Source organism: Phodopus roborovskii, unplaced genomic scaffold (genome assembly GCF_943737965.1).
Source record: "Phodopus roborovskii unplaced genomic scaffold, PHOROB, whole genome shotgun sequence".
Lineage (NCBI taxonomy): Eukaryota > Metazoa > Chordata > Mammalia > Rodentia > Cricetidae > Phodopus > Phodopus roborovskii.
Genome location: NW_026125543.1, coordinates 1,471,193 through 1,479,316, shown reverse-complemented (window position 1 = coordinate 1,479,316; position 8,124 = coordinate 1,471,193).

The window sequence follows — 8,124 nt, the reverse complement described above, 5'->3', positions numbered from 1 at the left end:
GAGCTATTCCCCCAGCCTCCTGATATCAACAACTTTTAAATAGAACTGAGCCCCAACCTGCTGACAGTCCATTTCCAGCAGCACCCCCCCCCCAATGGTGCCCCCTTTCTTTCCTCCTCCTCTCTGTAATCCTGCCTTCCCTGCTTTCCTTGTAATCAAGTCCTTCTACTTGACTCTGTATGTACAGACTTTCCTGTCAACAGTTCCTGGTAAAACCTGCCCTAATTGACCCCATCTACAACACGCCACAGGCCCCTGTCTCCCTGAAGAACACAGATGCTCTGAGTGGTGTACTTTACACCCACAGCCTGGGACCTAAAGGGGGTCCCCATGCTGCCTGGATCTGGCACACTCATGTAGTTTGCTCACTCTCCCACAGCCCTCGAAAAACAATTTTGGATGCTCCTTCTCTTCCTACTTTCCCCAGCACACACCATCAATCACCCGTATCGCCTGCATCTGACCTGGTGCTTGTTGCCTACCCTGTACTCCCGTGACAGACTGCCCCTGTGGTACCTCCACAGCCTCCTGCTGCCCAGTACCACAACTACAGCAGTTATACTCTGTTACACTCCAGGGCCTTCACTCTTCACAGGGTAATTCCACGCAGGCAGGGAGCATGCTGAAATTCCTGCTATCTTAAAACACCCTATCCCAGCTCCATGTGTTCCATGTTTTTAACATTCTACACACTGTGGCAAAAGAGAAGTCACCTACCCATGCTACCTCTTCTCTTCATCCCTCAAGCGGGGTCACTGTTATTTAACAGCCCTTGCAGGGCCTGCTCTTTTATCCAGATTGTTAGATTGTTGCTTTCCCAAGCCATTGCCTGCCTTGCTTTCTCTTTTTAGTTTTTTTTTTTCCCAAATGCCCCTTTATCAGAGTATCTTCCCATATTTCCATCTCAAACAACATCCTGCCTCACCCCGGCCCTGCTTCCTTTTTCTTCAGGGTATTTAAGACTGTGAAGAGACAACTGGAAAAGCATTGTGTATCTATAGCCATTTATTTATAATCTCATGGGCTCCCTGCTGGATTTCCTCCTGTTCCCAAGGCCCACCTCCTCATCATATCCCAATGATGCTCTTCCTCGTGGCCTGGAACCTTACTTCACAGTGAGTACCACTTCCCCCTGAGCATCCACAACCACCTAGCTGGTGTTTCATATTTATTGCCCTGTTGATTTCATGAATTTCCTGATAGATTATTCATCCCTTGAAGTGAGGAATGTTGCCAAAGTATTGACTGTTAATTAAAAAGGACTCAGTAAAATACTTAACTATTGTAATAGTATTTGGGAAAATGTACAAAGTGGGTATCCATATCCCGATCATTGGAAAACTAAACATACTTTGAAATACTCTTAAAATAGAATTCTCCATCAGTTAAAAAAGATCAAATCATGATTCCAATTATGTGCCCTATACATATATTTCATATAGTTTCATCCTGCATGTCCATTTAAGAATAATCTAGAAGGAAATGTGTCAATATGTTATGAGTGGTTGGTTACTTTGGTGGCTTCTTTGAGACAGGGTCTCACTATGAAGTTCTGGGTGGCCTAGAATTGGCCATGTAAGTCAGACTAGCCTTAAATTCACAGAGATCCTACAGTCTCTGGCTCCCCAGTGCACCAAAATGTCCAGTAAAAAAAATTTTTTTTTAAAATATAGGGGTTATTTGCTCAAAGAGACCAGAAGAAGGATTTAGATCCCCCTGGATCTGGAGTTAAAGCTGCTGTGAGCTGCCTGGTGTGGTGCTGAGATCTGAGCTTAAGTCCTCTGAAGGAGCAATATGCACTCTTAACCATTGAGATCGCTCCAGCCCTGTGAGTGGTGACTTCTAAAGAACAAACAGCAAGGGCAGTGACTCCATTTTATGTCATTTGTTTTGTTTAAATGTTAGGGGCTCACAGTTTCATAACATAGATTAAAATATTTTTCAGATAGACTACTAGTACTGTTTGTTGATATTGTCTACAGTTCTGATTAGGGAGGCAGGAACCTAGAAGTTTCAGGGGAGCCTGGGGTGCTGCACGTTTTGAGAACAAAACTTATGGAAAAAAGGAACAACTGAGTATAATTATCATATTTTATTTATTGATCTCTACTATGGGGAATGCTGTCCTCCATGACATGGTACACACAAGTATATTCTCTAAGCCTCAGAACAAACTTGCAAATTAGGAATTAGCTCAGTTGATAAGAAGCAAAACTCAAGAAAATGATCACTAAGGAGCTTAGAGTTGAGATCAAGGTCTGGAATTCCTACCTGCTACACTGCCTTTCAAAGACATGGGTCTCTGAGGCAGGGATCAGGTGGTAGACACAACAGGATGGAGAAGGGCAGACAAGAGGGTATCAAATAAAAGTGATGTGGGGCTAGTAACAAGGGGGTGGATGATGCAGGACTCTATCTATCTATCTATCTATCTATCTATCTATCTATCTATCTACCTATCTATCTATCATTCTTTCTATTTATCTATCTCTATCTAATGTGTATGTGCAAGTGTATCTGAATGCATGTGTGTGTACCTGTATGCATCTATGCATTCAATGCATGCGATAGCCTAAGGAGGTCAAGAAAAGATATCAGATCCCCTGGAACTGAAGTTACAGGTGGCTGTGAGCTGCCACGTAGGTGCTGAAAACAGAAGGCAGGTCCTCTGGAAGAGCAGTAAACATGTTACAGCTAAGAACTGACATTGAGGGAAAGAATCCTAACAACTGGATGCAACCCAAATGTCCTTGCTGTTTAGTCATTTGGAGCTGGGAAGAGATACACAAGAGGCCTTAGGAAACAAGATCTGTCCCTTCTTGTGCAGTATTTTAGTGAGCACACAGACTGCAAAGAGGAAGGTGGCATGCTAGATGCCATGTGCTGAGGGTCCAATAGATATCAAGGACTTTGTCAACTGTAACCTTAATCTTGAACCTTGATAAGGAAATTAATTTGGTTATTAACATTGTGGAAAAGGAAACAAATGGAGAAAAATAAGTTACCTAGTGTGTCCAGAGAGATGGGATGCAGGTTATGATGTGACTGTGACTTCTAATCTGGTGCTCTTCCTGAGACATGTAGCTGCTTCATGTGTCAAGGGACACAGGCTGAGAGCCAAAGAGTGGATAAGCATCATTTATTGGATGATACGGAGACAAAGCTGTTTTTCATGACAAAGGGAAAGTTTGGGAAGTAGAAAAGAATGGTATTGAGGATTCGAGGATGTGGGGCCTGGGAGTCTGGGGAAACAATTGCCAATAGTTTTACCCTGCTTTTGTGTAAGTGAGAGCAGAATAGCCATGCAGACAGTGAAAAATAATTTTCAGGTGGAAGTTTGCCACAACTGGTGTGGCTTTGCCAGCGGGACCTGATTAGTATTCTCGAGCTCTCTGTAGCATCTGTAGGAAATACCCAAATGACACAAACCAGTTCTAGTAGCAGGGATTTAACATTTTAACCCAATTCTCTTTAACACAATTAACCTGTGATGAAATGCTGGTCAGGCATCTTTTCATAGTCATTTGAGGCCTCAGCATCCAGACTATTTCCACAAACACAGGGGCATTCACCCCTGCTGAGACAGGCCAGGGGTCCAACAGGCATCATCATAGAGTGGACTCCTACTCACTGCTTTTTTCCCCAGATTCGCCTGGATCAGGGCCAAGGTGCTACATGCAAATATCTTAACACACTCTCCCTGTTTTTGTCCTCTGCTTACATAATCCAGCCATTTTAATGCATCTCGGTTGTAGAATTTCCATTTCAGGAAGAGTTAACAGTGATACCACATGTAAACACTTTCTCTGCCAGGCAAATCCTAGGGTAGGTTTCTTGAAAATGCTCTGGGAAGTCTCATGACCAGCAATAATATTAACATTGCAACCCCAGCAATCTTGGTTCCCAGGGTCGGGGCAATGGTGGCCAAGAAAGGAATTCCCTTCCCCATATTCAGTTTTCCACAAGTCTCAAGACAGCTAGCAAGGGTTTTGAGCTCAGTAAATCATGCAGGAATTTCTCCCAGGCACAGTGGTAAGTTTAACCCTTTAAAATGCCCCTTTATGCCAAGACAATCTGTTCATGTACATATTTTTCAAATAGTAACTTTTGCTTCTAGAAGACAATAGTTTTTTTCTGGAATCTTGCTTGTCTCTCTTTCCCCAGACTCAGTCAAAGGCTTTGGGGCACTTTCACCCAGCATTTGACTCTCTGTCACTCTGAAAAAGAACTTACTAATGTGACAGAAAAAGAAGATTACAGAACACACTTTAGCAAGGGATTTAAATATCAGTATTTTAGGAGCTGGAAGATGGCTCAGTGGCTAGGAGAACTGGCTGCTCCTGTAGAGGACCCAAGTTCAGTTCCCAGTACCCATGTGACAGCTCACAACCATCTGTAACTGCAGTCCCAGGAGATCCAGCACCCTCTTCTGGCCTCTGCAGGCACTAAGGATGGAAATAGTCCCCATACACTACAGGTAAGTCACACGCGCACACACACACAAGTCTTTTAAAAGTCAGTATATAGAAGTTAAATGTCACATGATAGTTTAATTATATCACTCCATTAAAAGATAAAACCAGCATGTCACTTTGACATTTTTTTAATATAGTAAATAAAATACACCTCCAGAGTTTAAATCCATGGGCTTCCTTCTCCTTACCATCTCCTGCACGTGAGTGTTAGCATGGCACAGAAGAGTGCCAGAACGAGCCCATAGCAGGAGGGAGAGCCGTGCACGCTTGGCTCTGTGTACAGACCTCAGTGCACACATGGTATTTTACTTCTCAACACTTTCTATTTCAAACGAGCCTGTGAGGAAATAATCTTTTCAACACTTGCTTTGTTAAGACCTCTTATAGGGTTTTTTTTTTTTTTTTTATCATATAGTTTTGCCTAAATACAAAGCCTATTTTTTTTTAAAAAAAAAAAAAAATGAGCTATTATTTTCAGGGAAATGGGAATAGCCTAAGGCAGGCTGAAAGGATTAAGAATTTAATGTTTTATAAAAATGCTATCACTTCTCCCTCATGAAATGAATTCTTGTGGCTATCAGGGGAAGAATTAAACTGTCAAGGAATACTTGTTTGCAAAGACCACTTTTCAAAACAAGTTGACCTGAACATTCTAGAAATCCATTTCTCTGGAGTCTTAGCACACAGTACACCCACAGTCCAACCTTTGTGTTGGAAAAAAAATTCTTAAAAAAGCTTTATCAGAGTCTGAGAAAAACTCAGCATCATATAAGACCCTGTTGTTTAACCAATCACAGCTGCCTATGTTCTCCAATTATTTTGTTTTCAGAAAGATGATTATCCTGGATTGTAAAACCAACCTTGAAAAATAGAGATGAAGGGTTTCTCAGTCTTGCACAAGGGTGTCCTGTTTCCATGGTGATGAAACCAGCTCTTGATACCAGATTAACCAAGATGATCCTGGGTTTCCCACTTTGCTTCCTCATTCCACATACCAGAGAGCCCACAGAAAGGGGAGGGAGAGCCAGAGGTCAGTGGCACTCCTGGGGGCTCCACAGAAAACTGCCAAGAGGCTGGTGACTGCTGTCAGTCTGCCAAGGCTGTCGGTGTTGTTTTTATATATATGGTAGTCTACTTTAGACAATACCTTTAATAAAAATTCAAAAGCAGCTTTCATCACCCAGTTCCATGCCATCTGGATACACTCTGCCCTTCATCTCCTGATTTCAGCCTGCCACACCCTCAATGAACATTATTATACAGGTTACAACAACAGCACCCTACCTTGTGTGTCAGAATTGTCCTGTGGAGTGCTGGGCTCTGTCCTGGATGTATGGAGCCAGGTTGTTTTTGAGTAAATCTATGAATGCTGCCTGGTTTGGGGGAATCACTGAAGTTTGACAATGTGTCCATCCTTTGTTCATGCGCCCCACAGCTATCTGCATCCATTTAAGTGTATAGGGTGTGTTGAGGTAGGATAATCGGATATATGCTAACACATCTGTCAGGGTTCATTGGCTTGCAGAGTGCTAGGTCCCAGCCTACCTAAGTCTTCCACATCTGACTCTGGGAGTTATGGCCTGGAAATTGATCAAGTTCTCTCCCACTCCTAGATAAGCAATTACTCATACAGGAGAAACACTGATCTTTTAAGAATCAAACTGGAATTCTTGATGGATGAGGCATCAGGCAGACTGAGTGGGAAAATGACCAAAGGGAAGTGAATCCCTTTCAAAGGGGAAGCCACTCCTCTATAGATGGCTCATTGCTGTTTTGCATAGTAGACAGAGACCTGGCATTGCCAAAGCTTTACATTGTTTAGAAGCTAGAAATAAGGAGAAATTTAGTTTCCCATGACTCCAACCACCAGCAAATACCCAGCAGCCATTGCCATCTTGTGTCCTCTGTCTTTGGAGGTTTTGTCCCATCTACATGGGATCTCTGGAAGTTGCCAACATAGAACACCATGAGAAGCCTGACCAAGCGACTCCTTAGGATGAATTAGTAGTATGAGAAAAGGATGACATCATCCGCCATTTAGGGTTCCTGCCTGCACTGGCTGTATCTGGATGCAGTTAGGCAGCCTCCATAAGGAAGCCTGCTGCACCACAGATACTAATTAGTCTGTTGTGCTTTCATGCCATTCTGCTAAGTGATGCTTTCCTGCTTTCTCAATGAAGATGGAGACATGGGTGTCTGCCTTCATCCTTTGCCCTTCCTCAAACCCCCACACTGGATATCTATCAAGACTTGATAATTCTACCAGTAACAGAAACCGAGAAGCCATCAGTCTAGACAACCTCCTCGTATAGTTTTCATATTACACTGCCTCATGACCTGCCAATTTGACGGTTTAAAGAAAATCCTGGGGCTGGAGAGATGGGTCAGTGGGTAAAAGTACTTACCTTGCAAGCTTGAGGATCTGAGTTCAAATCCTCAGTACACAGGTTAAAAGCTGAACCTAACTATGTGTGCCTACAACACCAGCTTACAGGGGTGGTAACAAATGAATTGCTAGCTTGAATAGGTGAGCTATGGGTTCTATGAAAGGCCCTGGCTCAAGGTAATAAGGCAGAAAGCAACAGAAAAGACACCTGACATCTTTCTCTGCATGTGTATACAGAGGCATATGTGCCTGCACACTCACATGTATACACCACAGACACATAATATACAGCCATGCCCAAAATAAAAATAATAAAATAAAATAAAATAAAAAGAGTCCTTCTTTGGGCTGAGGCCTGCTGAGTCTTTGGCTGAGACTTGAGCTTATTTGGAAGAACATAATTTATTAAAAATGAAGTTCTCATTTAGGCTTTGGACACTTGTCTGAAGTTGAGGACGCTGGAGCGGGCTGCTTGTGTGACTATCCTCCATTGGCCACTGCCATCCTGGAAGTCCAACACTGCCTTAATCGCACATGGCTTCAGGGGGGAGCTACAGTACAAAGGCTGAGGAAGACTAGAGGGAGGAGGCTCCATCTATATGGCTACTGGACAGCCATCATCCCTGCTTTGCAGACTTCCTAGGTGTAGCCTTTGCTGGAGGGGCACGACATCCCTGGAGTAAACCCTCACAGGTGTTTTGTAAGGGAGCCTAATCAACTCATTGGTTCCTCAGAGTGAACTCTGGGGGAATCACGCCTCTGTGACCTCTGTTTGTGGCTGGAGATTTGGGAGGAGTAAATGTTGTTTATGTCTGCCCCAAGGGAAGGAATTTCAGCAACACCAACCTTTAATTTAAAAAGCTGTAAGTATGGACCAAGCAGGCTCTGCTCACATTGAAAGGGAAATGGGGACTTAGGGGCCTTAAGCAGCCAAATGGCTCCGGGAATCCTGCTCCAAAAGTCTTTTCTCCTAGGATTCCTGGTTGCAGCCTCTCTCAGAACCCATGTGTGGATCTGGAGAAAACCCATTCAAGCAGCACTTCCAGCAATAAGGGAGGCCAGCCAGAGACATGACAAGGCTCACAGAACCTGAAACACCCCAGTAACTTCTCTTCCAATGCCAAAGCAACTGCAGCTGAAACTACAGTCATTTCCACATGAGAAGCATAGGCCCTCACTTGGAAACTCCTACTTCCCTCACATAGTGCATTCCATATCTGCAGTTTGTCATTTTGGCATCTTCAAAGAACTTATAACAAGAAA